Here is a 14,837-nt window from a genome sequence, read left to right on the forward strand (position 1 = left end):
TGGGCTCATGGTGTACAGACGCAAAGCATTAAAAAGAAGCCCGCCAGGATGTGGGCGTATCCGGACTGTGAACAAAAAGCATAAAAACACCACCAAAAAACGAAGAATTCTCAAAAAGAAAGCATCTGTCAGTAGGCGCAGAGCTCCGAACGACGCTCTCTGTCCCTGACAAAAGACATATTTTAATTTTACAGAATCAATCATGGCGTTTATTCATAATCAGTCCGAAGAGTGTGTGAAGACCGAATTGGACCTGTTTACAGTACCGTACACACAAACATCTATCGAAAAATCTACATTTGTAGAAATCCCACCAATGTCAGCTCTAACGGACGGAGGTCCTATTGAATTTTTCATTTCGCTAGCGGGAGGATTATCTCGACCTTAACGATTCATACTTGTATACACGTGTAAGGATTACAAACCCTGATGGCACATTGTTGGCTAACGCAGCCGATGTAGGTTTTATAAACTATCCTGGATGCAGTCTTTTTTCACAAGTAGATATAATGTTGGGTGATAGACTGATCACACAGTCTTCAAATACGTATCCTTATCGATCCGTTATAGAATGTCTTCTGAATTATGGAAAGGACACATTGGCTACGCAATTTAGCACAGGGCTATTTTGTAAGGACACAGCGGGCAAAATGGATGAGACCTCTATCACAGGCGATAATTTGGGGTTGACACAAAGGGGTGAATACACATCCGAAAGCCGTATTGTTGAATTAATAGCACCAGTACACGCAGATTTGTTTTTTTCAAGAAAAATTGTTGCTAAATGGTGTGGACATGTCTCTGAAATTCATACGCTCAAAAGATGACTTTGCACTAATGACCCTGGAAATGTCCAATTCGCTGTGAAAATAATGTCTGCTAGTCTATTTGTCAAGAAAATATCAGTGGCACCAACTGTTAGACTAGCTCATAGTAGGGCCCTACAGCATACTAATGCAAAATATGCTATTGACAGAGTAGCTCTAAAAACCTTCTCAATACCTACAGGCACACGTGTTTGCAACCAAGAAAACCTATTCATAGGACAGATTCCTAAATTTGTAGTCATAGCTTTTCGAGATAATGAAGCATACACTGGGTCGTATGCCCATAACCCCTTTAATTTTGGAAACTATAATACAGAATTTATTAGCCTTTATGCCGATGGACAGCCTCACCCAGCCCGTCCTTTTCAGCCCCTTTTTCAAAGAGGGCAATATGTACGGGAATATTATCAACTGGTTGAATCAACAGGACGCCATTTAAAAAGACAGGTCACTAGCCATAACACGAGAGGATTTTGGGGCTGGTTATACTCTATTTTGTTTTAATTTGAACCTGACGGTGGGGGCTCAGGAAATGTTTCACTGATTAAGAACGGTAACGTTCGCTTGGAAGTTCGGTTCAGAAATCCACTTCCTAGGACTGTGACCCTTATCTGCTATTCAGTTTTTGACTCTGTAATCGAAATATCTAACAGACGGCAAGTCCTATTGGACCACTACTAAAGATGAATACAATAGAACTCACCAGCGTCCTTAGAAAAAGAATGAATAGAGACACAAATTTCTTAGGAGTAATACCATGCGATCATCTCCCAAAAACAGTTGTTTGTAAATTACCCGCCATGCTCGTTGTAAATACACAGCCCAGTAATATGCCGGGTGAACACTGGCTAGGTATTTACATTACAGAGAACAAGCATGGTTTGTTCTTTGATAGCTTTGGACATCCACCTACCTTTTTTCCGCAGGAAATTGGCAATTTCCTCTTAAAGAACTGTGTGGAGATGTACCATTCAGCAATCCAAGTGCAAAATAATTATTCTACAACATGTGGCCAGCACTGCGTCTTCTTTTTATGTCATATTCAGAAAAAGATTCCTTATACAAAAGTATTGAGCATGTATGGCACTAATCTTGTATGCAACGATACAATGGTCAGCCATTTTGTTAGCAGTATACACCCCGTTGTGTGTCACGATCAGAAATTTAAATGTGTACAATGTTCATGTTCCACCTATAGGTAGAAATTGTGTAATGATGTTTCTTTTCAAAAAATAAAGAATGTGGAATATACTATTCTTATAATGCCTTAATTTTTTTTTTTTTTTTTTTTTTTTTTAAAACAAATTATACAGAAAAAAAAATGCATTCAACAGATAAAATTAATGTAAAACATTCATTTAATGTCACCTGTTTACATACAACACAGCATTTTCACGTAGTCGAATAAAGCCAAACACATGAATAGAAAATTTATGTAAAACACATTCATTTTATGTCACATGTTTACATACAACACTGACTTTTCATATAGTTGAATAAAGAAAACACACCTCAAATAGAAAACACACCCTCAATAGAATAAAAAACAAAAAACAAAATGAATGAAAACACATCAAATAGAAAACACCCCTCTCAATAGAATAAAAACAAAATAAAAATAGGTTTTTAAAAAAAAAAAAAATATAAAGTAGTGTAATAATAGAAATAGGTTTTTAAAAAAAAAAGTAAAATATAAAGTAGTGTAATAATAGAAATAGGTTTTTAAAAAAGAAAAATATAAAGTAGTGTAATAATAGAAATAGGTTTTTAAAAAAAAAAAAGTAAAATATAAAGTAGTGTAATAATAGAAATAGGTTTTTAAAAAAAGTAAAATATAAAGTAGTTAATAATAGAAATAGGTTTTTAAAAAAAGTAAAATATAAAGTAGTGTAATAATAGAAATAGGTTTTTAAAAAAAAGTAAAATATAAAGTAGTGTAATAATAGAAATAGGTTTTTAAAAAAAAAAAAAAAAAGTAAAATATAAAATAGTGTAATAATAGAAAATAGGTTTTTAGAAAAAAAAAAAGTAAAATAGAAAATAATAAAAATATGTTTAAAAAAAAAAATAAAAATAAAGTAGTGTAATAGAAAATATAAAAGATTAAAAACTAGACCAGCGAGTCTTAGCAATGGGTGGTGTAATACTAAATGTTCTAGGAGTACTAGTTGCTCGTAAAGCAGATGGTGTACCATGTGTAAATACAGGGGCCATTCTTATTGCTCTAGGAGTGCGAGGGGTTCGTGGAACAATCATAGGCGTTTGTGTATTAGTTTCAGATGATGCAACAGTTTTAAAAGCCTCAATAGAACAGCGTACCCTCGTGTTTGGGATTACGGAGAGTGGCACATTTAAGCTAGCTAACGTTTTTAAAAATATGTTCCACCCTTTTGGTCTAGAGTGTTCTGGAACATTATTATGGGTTGTGACACTTTTCAGCAGATCATACAGATGACTTCCAGGCACATTCTTATTTTCAACAACTATTTCCCCTTGATTTGTCCAAGATAACTGGTCATTGTGTCGGGATAATGAAGCCAATATGTATTCTGCATTTCTTTTATTTCTTATAGGCATATGTTTCAACACTTCTGTCTTTAACATATTTTCTTCTTCATCTTTTGAATCATCCTTTGAATCAACTTCAGGTATTGATAATGTAATCACACTTTTCTCGCGTTCACCCTGTTTTATCATGACTAAGTACCGCTGTAGAATACTGGAATATCTTTTAGCTTTTTCATATCATCAATGTCAGGCTGTTTCAATATATCACTCATGGCTCGGTCCAATTCACTTTGTACAGACTGTCGCAGAGATACATTTGAGGAGTCCGTTGTTTGAGGAGGTTGTAATGCCACTAATTGATTTTGTGGAACCAAAAACATTTTCTGCGTGTGTTCCATCTCAATTCCTGTTGATAAGACTTGCTATGAATGGGATAGCGGCACCCAGGAGAGGGAGTAGAAACCCACCTGTTTGATTGATTGTCTTTTTTTTTTTTTTAAATGTTTAACTTTTTATCAGCTATTAGTCTAATAACTTTCTTCTTCTTCTTTAACAGTTTGTACTGATTATTAGACAGTGGTATGTGGCCTCTTAGGACGTTCAAAGCTATTTCACAAAGCGCATTGATAAAGTCTGGACTAGCGTTGCTCACAATGACACCTCTCGCTCTGGGTGACGCCTTATGTAGCATGTCTAACAATGTAAAATTCCTCTCCATTCGGCTTGACATTATTACACCTTTTTTTCTAGGAACATATACAACCTGCTGTGGGGATATCAGAGCTGTTCTGAGTCTTAAAATATCGGGGTTGTGGATTTATAATCTATCAATAGATAGCCAAAGGTGTAACTAGTGGCGCCTCTTTAAAAGCCTCTAAAAATATTTAGAATTTCCGGGGAACATTTGCCGTGCCAGCAAGCTTATTTGATGTTGATCTCTAGCATTTTTGAAAATAATCATATAGTTGGTGTTCAAACTGATTGTACGACTAGCTTTACCTTGAATAAACAGATTCTGCACTAAATATATACAACTAAGACGTCGGTGATGGACATACTGTGTGAAAACTTTTTGAACTTCCAAATTATCACAGGCTTGATTCATTAAATCGTCTATAATGAGCAAATTATTCTTAGTAGTAGGCAAGAGTGCCTCGTCACAGAAACGATTCCGGGAGACCTTGTACAAAATTTATATTCACCGTTTTAAGCAATTGATCGTATATTGGTTGCCAGCATGAATAGATGTATACTATGTTATCAATTTTTGTGAAATAACAGAGGACATGTTTTCAATAATGTCTTTGACAAAATATGTTTTTCCACAATTCAAGGACCACTGATAACGAGGCTAAAAGGGTGTTGAAGCCTACCATCAAATCCTGAAACATCCCTAGTAGCCATAAGGGACGGTTGTATAGTCTTGGAGCACACGTCGTTTGTTGTAAACAACCTGTACTTTCCTTGTCAAGGTGTCGTTTTTGAGATGGAACTGTTTTTGTCGCGCTTTTATTGTGAATGCTGTTGTGGTCAGACGGCTAGGATGCTGCTGGTTGGTCACAAAGGATTGAACAAGACCAATTAACGATTCATGTGTAACCACTTTGGCATTTGAGGCATTAAGGGTCACACCCTTGCATTTAACTTGTGTATTTCCTTGAGCAGTCCTATAAGCATAGCATTTAGGACCCCCGGAAACAAACTCCGTTATATAATCTTCGTTAGGAGCCCCACAGACTTGAGCGCTATTTAGTTCATCCGTTAAATCGCCAAGATAAGGCCCTAGAGGGGGGATCCACTCGCCGTCTCTGCTTGTGAACAAAATGCTGTCAGTATCCACATATAAAATACGTTCCTGCAGTTTATCCAACAAATCATATAGCTCCATGCGAGCGTGGGCGGTGGTCATGGCTCCTATAAAAACATTCACATCTTTTACTCTGGATGCTTCACCATCTGTGTATCTCCACTGGACAATCGCTACTTCTGGTGAGATGAATGAGAACTGGCGAACATCAAAAGTGTCGCTGAACATGAGCTGTGTGAAGCGGGATGGTTCCGTTATGAGCTCAGCAGTAGTCATATTATTTCGCATGGCGAATTTTCCCCAAAGACTATTCAGAAGCAGTTTATTTGTATGCCTGACAGCTTTGTTAAAACATATCTTGGCGGATCAAGACGAATGCCTTCATGTGCATAATAGTCATCTATGTACTTTTGTTTTTCGTCTTCCGTCTTGATATGTCCAGGGTATCCTGAAGCTTCCTGCTTACGTTTAAGAAATGTTTTAACATAGGCATTAAAAAGCTGATCAGTTTTTTCTGGGAAATGCCAAACTTCAGCAATGGAAACAATCTTGTACCCTTTCTCTACGGCTTTCTGTAATTCAAACGTCACCCAAACGCCAGACAACAACCGCTCTTGATCGCTATGTGTGCAAGGTGTTGTTTGATTCATCTGAACAGCACACGCAGCACATAGGGGGGAACATCAGTTTACCGTTACAGTGGTAGGGCAACACAGGGTGATACAGGCCTCTGGGGGGTGCTACTGTACATTTCACAATGCCAAAGTATGCGTTTATGTCATCAAAATCCTTGTGTATTATTTGGGGTGTCCTATTGGATAATCTCTTTTGGACTGAACAGTTGGGTACAAACTTGTGAAATCATAGTATCTGATCTTTTCATCATTTTCTACCTTGTGGTACAGCTTCATTGCATTTGTGCGGCCTCCAAAGAGGGATTCTCGTGGATTGAGACGCCCTGGTTTTTCATATGTTAACATGAACTCCTTAACGTCAGGGTTAGTGTCCACAGCCTGTCTCCAATCACATTCCCACATCACCACAACTTTCAGCTGATGCTTATTTTTTAGAACAGCCACTCTGTTATGGAACTCCGAGCGCAGCTCACCCTGTGTTTTTTTTTTTTTTTTTGGCGAGAGGATTGACTTCACCTGGCGCATAGCACTTATCACAGCCGTGAAAAGAAGCAGCCATTAAATTCATAACACGTGTGTGTGTCTTCACAATAGCCATCTACAAAGAACTGACCGAATGACTTTTCACCTCTGTTCAGAGCATGTTGTATGTCAAGGCCCTCTCTGTCTGCAACATACTCAAGCCACTGTATTGAAACATCAGAACATGTCTTGTTTTGCCTAATGTAGGCACCTTCGTATGTCAGAGCAACAGTGTCTTTGGGAAGGAACAGCGTTTTAAATACACCCATACACGAGGAAGCAATGTAGCGTATGCAAACGGGTCTAGGCCTGTGCACTCGTGGAAGGCCTCTCTGTATATTTTGCATGCTTTAATCAAAACCGTTACATCGTTAACACAATAGCTGTGCATCTCTTTTCGAAAGTCAAAAGGGGTGTCGCGGACCGTATCGTACCACTCCATGAACGTTTTCTTAGAGGTGTCACTCATAGCATCATAACCATATAGAGCTGGTGCAGGATACGGTCCAATATAATTCTCATTCTCTCGCTTGTTAAATTCATGGGGGAAGAATCCTTTGAGAAGATCAGAGAACCCCATTGCTGCCGGAGTTTTAGACAGAGCCATAGGGATAAAACTGAACGAATCGATCCAACGCTGATTGAAAGTAGAATCGATCATCAGAAGCACCCTTGAACCGCGCATAGTAATAGTTGGACAAAGTTTCTGACTCACCAGATACTCTAAAACTATATAACTGTCAAAACCTGAAGCATTGTGTGCTATAAAAGTATAGCCTTTGTATTTCTCCTGTCTGTAGTTCTGAATGAATGATGCGACGCAATTTGTTGTTTCGTAGCAGTTTTTTTGCCCGTCCATATCCATAATGCATACAAAATTAGCTTCATGACGACCACATTGATAACGTGTTTCGAAATCGTAAAAGAGATACTTATCACTACTTTCTTTGCGTTCTACGGGTTGTATATAGCAAGAGTGCTTAGTAGCACCTAAAGGCTCTCTACAATGTAGGCATTTAGGTTTTTTACAGCTGTGTGGATTTTTCGACACACGATATGTTGCGTGACAGGACTCGCAATATTTGTTTGTATTGCACGGTATAAGCCCGTGTTTCCCATCGGGTTTTTTATGGTTTTCAAAACACTGTTGCGATTTGCATATGCGTCTACAGTCTCTGCATTTAATGGTCTTGTCAGGTATACAAGCAGTGTAACACACATTACAATCCCAACTACAATGATGTCCCAGAGGGTTCTGGTAGGTCTTGTAACACCCCTCGCAAACGTAAGACGCCCCAAAAAAAGCCGTTTTATTTACGATGAGATAATAATGCTCGTCATGCAAATACAACCACGCTGTTTTCACATCGGGTTTGTCGTGCGTTTTGAAGATTGTGGGTTTTTTACATCCAGCTACATGATGGAATATCACAATTTTCATTTTCAAATGTTTCTGAAATCTGTCAACATCAGAGAACGAAACTTTATGTGTGTAGTCAAAACCCAAATCACTATGCAGCTGCTTGGCATAATTCATCTTCTCATCATGCGACAATCTGCTGTTTACATAATGTGCCAGGCAGAGAGAAAAGCAGAGATTGTCGTTACCAGCGTTATTCTTGGGATTATACAAAGCATTACCTTTTTCTGACAATATTTGATCGTAACCAATGCTTCCTAGTTTTCGACGTCCCCCACCATTCCCTCCCGACATATTGCGCTATTGTCACAATTAATTCTAAAGAGTCTTCGGTCAGTGAATTATCGTTACTCTGCATCGCCTGTGCTACTTGCTCCAGAAATGTGTCTGTGTTATAGCCATCGCTTGAATTCAACATTGTTTGGATAGGGACATCTACGGCGGGACCCCTTAACTCAACATTTAAAACACTGTCCTGTGTTGCATTACCCAACGCCCTCTCTATTAAACCTGTTAGGGTGCTATACACCCTTTCAGGAACACTACCAATATCCGTCAAATCAATATTTCGCAAGTCAACATCTTGACGAAATTCAGCAGCATTAAAAAGGGGTATCTGTCTGGATGCTATTTCAGATGTTACCTTAGAAACCCGCCCGCACCACACTGCACACTACCCTGAGGATTTTCTGAGGGTGATGGAGGGGTCTATAAGCGCTTGTGGACGGTTGGGGACCAGTCTGCTCATCTGTACAAGATCGTTTTGAGGGCTGAACACTCGGAAAAATGATGATGGTCTCTTATTACTCTGATCTATGCCTGTGGGGTCTGTATTTGATGATTGTATAGAGTCTGTATTGGCCTGTGTATTGCTGGAATATACGCTTGAAGGACCATTATGTGACAACTGCGCAGGAGCAGGTCTATCTGATGTGTGTGTTTTCTCACTGTTGCTTTCACTAGGTCTAGAGCGAGGCATAGATCGGGCCCATGCTTGAATATTTTTTTGCATGCATTGCACACAATCGTGCAAAATCCTGAGGATTGTTTACTGCTCTTGTGTAATCGTCCTTGCACGGCCATTCTAGTTCCTCATCAATACGAGCATCACACTCCCCTAGGGGTTCAGATTTTTTTGTTTTTTTGGGTGGGGATGACATTTTTTTTTTTTTTTTTTTTTTTTTTTTTTTAAAACTATTGATTTTTTTAACACTTTTTTTTTACTGCGGGGTCATATTCATTGTGTTTTTAAGGCATACTATCATAGGATCAAGCATTGAATTGAGAGAGCTGACATGAGAGGCAATAGCTGTGCCAAAGCCTGTGACCATATCAACCAAATGCGTGTTAGCTCTGGCCTGAATGGCTAGCGCAGCTCCAAAGTCTGTGACCAAACCGGTCAATTGTGTGTTAGCTGTTTGCAAGACATCTAATTTATTCATAAGACCATTGTTTTGTTTTCGTAATTCGGCTAATTCTGATTGTATTTGTTTATAAGGGTCAGCGACTGCAGGTTGTTGAGGGGATGTGTTAACACAATACTCAAAAAACTCTGCACTCTGAAGTAATGTTAACTGCTCAGGACCTCCTAGTGCCCCACCTTGTTCAAACCGATTGTTAGTAATATAATTAGGTACTGTTTGCTTATCAAGGAATGGAACGTTAACCTCTAATACATTTACAGGAGTGGTTATGGCGGTATTAGCGCTGTTACACTTTTTATCTGCCACAGTTATAACAGAGGTGTGTGGTATACAGCTGACATAATCGGTGCCTTCCTCGGTGCTATAGATACAGTTAAAGAGGTATTCACCTACATTATATTCAGGGTCCTCCTGCAAAGCAGCCTGACACAGTTGGTGGGGTGTAAGCTGTGTTGCTGTTGGTCCAGTGTCTTCAGACTCTTCTCCTGTAGCTCCCCGATTTGTCTGACGTGATGTAGGAACGGGTGCTGTTAGCTCTGTGTCTTCAGACCCTTCGCCTGTAGCTTCACGATTTGTTTGGCGTGATGTAGGGGCTGTCGCTGTTAGTCCGGTGTCTTCGGATACTTCGCCTACTTCTATGGCATGGATTGTCTAGAGGTATAACAAAATATTTTTGGTTAAATAAAGACACACACAAGCACACACACACACACACACAAGCACACACACACACACACACACACACACACACACACACACACACACCTCATCAGATGTCTTTTGTTCCCTCTCAATGGAGACACTTGGTGGCTGGTAGGGCGTTGGTGTACTAGACGACGACCGATGCAAGGACTCCAAGTCTTTGCGTGCCGTTAGCTGCTAAAACAAAGGAAAAAGCCTTTTTAACAATATATACATTTTATTTAAAAATCTTTTATAACACAATGTAAATATATTCTGCTAGCTACAAATGCGTTTCTCACCTCTGCAGTGGTGTTAGGAACACCCGATACAGTGTCTGGGTAAGGCGTGTCTGGAACAAAGGAAGGGCTTCTTCTTTTGGGCGGGAGACCGGTCGTGTATGGCTTCACAGGCTGGAATTAGCATTAGATTAGAAAAAAATATTTTTTTTTTTTTTTTTTTTTAAATACAACACGCTATTTTACTGCTTTCCTTTTAAACTCACCTCAATAGATCTCTTCCTAGATCTCTTCTTAGGCTTGTGTGGACATACGTATCTGCTCCATGGGGGTGACTGTGTGAAATCGTCCTCAGGCGTCAAATACAATGTAACTAAGTCTTCCGTCGCCTTTAGTTGCTAAAACAAAGGAAAAAAGCCTTTTTAAAAATATATACATTTTATTTAAAAAGCTTTTACAACACTATGTAAATATATTCTGTTAGCTACAAAAGGTTTTCTCACCTCAGCTGCTGTGTTACTATCATAAGATACAGTGGTCGGGTAAGACGAGACCGAACAAAGGAAGGGCTGCTACTTTTGGGCGGGAGACCGGGTCGTGTATGGCTTCACAGGCTGGAATTAGCATTAGATTAGAAAAAAATTTTTTTTTTTTTTTTTAAATACAACACGCTATTTTACTGCTTTCCTTTTAAACTCACCTCAATAAATTGCTTCTTAGGCTTTTTAAAAATATATATGGCGAACGTTAGGCGTAGCAGCTTTCACAGAGAGGGGCATCCTCAGCACATGGTCTTTCAACAGGATTGATTTCAGCCACATGGGAGAGCGAGTAGCCCTCGCCCTTTTTTTTTTTAATACGGATCCTTTGTTCAGGGGCTGATTGTCTAGACAAAGAAAAATATATATATATATATATATATATATATATATTAGATGGCTAAAACACAGTGATAAATTAAACAGTAATAAATATTACATACTGAAAGAGATAAATAAACCGTAAATACCTGTTTGCTGTGTTCTTATTCCTTATTAGAGTGGCCTTTGGTTTAATGTTCTGCCGTGTTGGGGTCTGTAGGAATGGGCTACACGGAGCTTTTTAAAAAAAAAAAAAAAAATGAATGAAAACACAGTACTAAATCAATTAATGCTGTAGTGTATAATATATTTATAAGTTTTTACCTTGTGGTTTAATAGTTTCGTCAACTAACACAGCCACGTTATCCCAGCTCTTTGCACGATCACCTAATGATGCAAACTACATTATAACAACAAAAAAAAAAAAAAACGTTTTTAAGTCACAAATGTCTGAATGAATTAAATACCTTACAATAAGCTTTTTTTTTTTTTAATATACTCACCAAATGCAGCCATTGCTGTAGAACCGAATCCTCTTTCTTCAGAGGACTTTGTTGAGAAAACGAGGGAAAGTTTTAGCTAGCCACGTAGCTACAAAATGCAGGTAAAAAAGTGAGCAGACCCCGTCTTGAAACAAGGGGTTTTAAACACCACAAACCAAACCCCTTTATGACGATTTAACACTCACAACAAAAGACCCCACATTTACAAGCTAGCTACTGGTCTAACACAACTTTTTTTTTTTTTTTTTTTTTTAACACTAGCGTCATGTGGTACAACCCACCAGCATTACGAACACACGATCAAAGTTTTAGCTAATTCATGAATGACTGAATGAATTAAATAGCTTTGAACATTCTTAAACACAAGCTTTACTTACCACTTGTAGGTAGCGATGAAAAAAAGAATTAAAAAAGAATTAAAAAGAAACTCCAGAGGGCTTTTTGATGTGGAAAAAAACGTGGAAACAAGCTAGTTACCAGACTAGCTAAAAAAACATCTAAAAAAAGAGCTAAATAGCAGTAAACAAAAGGCTAAAGAGGGCACTGCTGAGAAACGATCCCTAGTTGTTTTTCACCAAAACATAAGACAAACGCCAGATGGCCTTTTGTTGCGGAAAAACGCAACGTGGTAAAAAGGGTACTACAGGTACTATGAAATCTGTGAGAATACGCCTCCGCTCAAGTGCACCAGACCCCTGTAGTGGTGAAGCGGCCGCCCACACTACATACGTCACCACGTTCGCGAAATGCACTCCCATATTCGACCACTAGATGGCTATCGCGGGTGTTCCGACATTCGACCGCTGCGTCATCACATCCGCTAGAGGCGCACGCAGCATCGACGGCGGGATGCGCTCCCATATTCGGCCGCTAGATGGCACTCGCGGTGTGACGACGTTCGACCGCGACGTCATCACGTTCGCGGTATGCGAACCGACGATTAGATGCAATACCACATTCGGCCACTAGATGGCGACCGCGAGTACCAACGGGCACCCGCGACGTTACATGCACGCTCATATGACCAGATTACATGGCGGGTTTGCGCGTGCGTGTGATGACGTCACACATGCACGCGCAAAGACGCCATCCTATTACTACTATTCATTATTCCTTACCTTGATTAGCAGTAAGCATACGACACGTTTGCATACATTTCTATGATGTCCAGTTTGTTTGGTTATGATATTCCTCCAAGATAAAAAAGCCCCCCAGACAGTGACTGCTAATGCTAGAAAAATATATTAATCCCATACCACATTCCATGAGTATTGACAACCTATGCTGGACCCTCCATTGGGAGTGAACAGCTAACCTACCTTTTAGATGTAGTCAAAGGCCTGGCAGTATAGTTCCAACACATATAGGCTATTGTTCATATGCCAAGTAAAATAAATACTTACCAGAATTCAATTTAAGGTTTGCTTCTTGATACCTTTGATAAAAGGTTACTTACCTGCAGTAACCATGACGGGATTAGACTACTTACAAATGGTCCAGCAACTGTGTCCAAAGACAAAATATGTTAATATCATCAATTACAATCAACAAACAATGTACATTGATGGACAGAAAAGCATAGGATGGGCGTAACAGCTACCATAAAATGCACAATAAAGTACTGCGATAACTCCTGACTAAAGTGCGAGAAACTTGGTCTGACCAACATGTCATAGCATTATATAATATGTAATACAAACAATTGTTATCCTTGCGTGTTAAGGGAAAAGAAATACGGGAGAATCGAATTGATTTTAACCCAGCAGCAGCAGCAGCAGCAGCAGCAGCAGCAGCAGCAGCAGCGCAGCGCAAATCTTTGCATAATGCTAATGCTAGCTACCTTGCAGATTCAGGTGTCCTAACATTAGCCTAGTTACAATTCTTGCAAGTTTACAGCTTCACATCTTCTTAAGTCGTCAAAATGCAACTAATAATGTAATTAAACATTTGTCTGAGACATTAAATCATGCTCACTGACAGATGCTTACCTTCCACAAAATTGCTGCGGCGTGGCTACAGGACCTCCCCATGCCGGCTATACAGGTGCACCGGGTTGTCTCCACGGCTCCATCGGTCCTGGTTAACACCCATGCACTGTGGCTTGGTGTGCCTGCCTGACTGGGGTTAACTGCAGCTTTCAAAAAAACATATTCCTCAACCCCGCAACGCAAAACACAACTGATCTTTCCACTATGTAGATATTGATACGCCTTCGTGCTCTTGTAATTCTTCATGGCCGCCCCATCGACAGCAATAAATAATAAAAAATATCCCCATATGACACCTGAGGCCACAGATGTCATCTACCCACTCGGTGGAGTTCATTAGGCTGGTTACACACTGGATGTGTCGTGCGAGCGTGTCAGCTGTGTGGCGTGTCCGTTTATATTTCAGCTCCCATGTTAACAGGTTAGAGCTTACACACTGCCTGCTCGAGCCGCGCCAAAAACGCGTGCCTGCTAGAAATAGAACCGATGCCTATTTTTCACGCAACACGCAAGCGTGGTGGGAGCGTTTCCAGGCAAAATAGAATAGGAAAAGATGTTTATATGTCGTTTAGACACAAATACATATTAATAAATGTTGATGTTTGAAAGTCTCTAGGTTTTGATATAAATGCAGGTATAAATGTAATAAAAAAAAAAATCGATTTTCTAATATTGCACCTATCAATACAACGAAATATTATGTAGCCTATTTTGCCGTCAATACTGCCGACGTTGTCTTTGCTGTAATCAAATCAATATATATTTGTTTAACCCTTTAGGCACCGGGTTTTATTTGTAAAAATACTAGATCTTGACACCTAAATTTCAGAAGGCTCTGGCTTGCAAGTGGTTTGAGGTAGAGACAAAGTGTAAATGAGAAATACTGAGAATGACCTAAAGTTTATCTAGGGAGTAAATTTGTCCATCTAATTTGCATATTATGACGTCATAGGGTGGCGGCCATATTGGATTATGTAATTTCGATGAAATACCTGATATTTTGAAAGAGAGTTGAATTTATTTCATCAGATTTACCCCGTCCATCCATTTGTTATGTTGTTTACATATCAAATGAACAGGGAGTAAATTGTAGGCCAACAGTCGTAAACTAGAACCATTACTACACCACAAAAGTCATGTAAACAGTAAGCGCTTTTTGTGATTTTATTTTTGTTTAATTTTTTTTACCCACCATTGGAGGACACTTTCTTTTCTTTTTTTTCTTCTTTTCTTCATTATTATTATTATTATTATTATTATTATTATTATTATTATTATACAGTACAGACACAATATGAATAATATTGAGACCCCGCCCCCACCACAAATCGACAGGAAAACTGTATATGGTAAAACCAACACTTCTAAATTGTAACTACTGTGCTATATAGTAGCACACTACTGAGGACTTATGTGTGCCTAT

At 39.0% G+C, this 14,837-nt stretch overlaps 2 long non-coding RNA genes across 2 annotated transcripts; both read right to left on the bottom strand.

Annotated features, from left to right (window-relative positions):
- Positions 1–9,671: 9,671 nt before the first annotated feature.
- LOC114558332 (uncharacterized) lies at positions 9,672–10,619 on the bottom strand. Its single transcript, XR_003692969.1, has 5 exons — positions 10,567–10,619; positions 10,330–10,461; positions 10,127–10,237; positions 9,909–10,022; positions 9,672–9,794 (listed from the first exon to the last, which is right to left on the bottom strand). It is a non-coding gene; the product is annotated as an uncharacterized LOC114558332 (long non-coding RNA).
- Positions 10,620–11,079: 460 nt separating this feature from the next.
- LOC114566365 (uncharacterized) lies at positions 11,080–11,465 on the bottom strand. The gene is made up of 3 exons (XR_003694057.1): positions 11,427–11,465; positions 11,248–11,323; positions 11,080–11,160 (listed from the first exon to the last, which is right to left on the bottom strand). It is a non-coding gene; the product is annotated as an uncharacterized LOC114566365 (long non-coding RNA).
- Positions 11,466–14,837: the final 3,372 nt, after the last annotated feature.

This window comes from Perca flavescens, chromosome 1, assembly GCF_004354835.1.
Source record: "Perca flavescens isolate YP-PL-M2 chromosome 1, PFLA_1.0, whole genome shotgun sequence".
In the NCBI taxonomy this organism is placed as follows: Eukaryota; Metazoa; Chordata; class Actinopteri; order Perciformes; family Percidae; genus Perca; species Perca flavescens.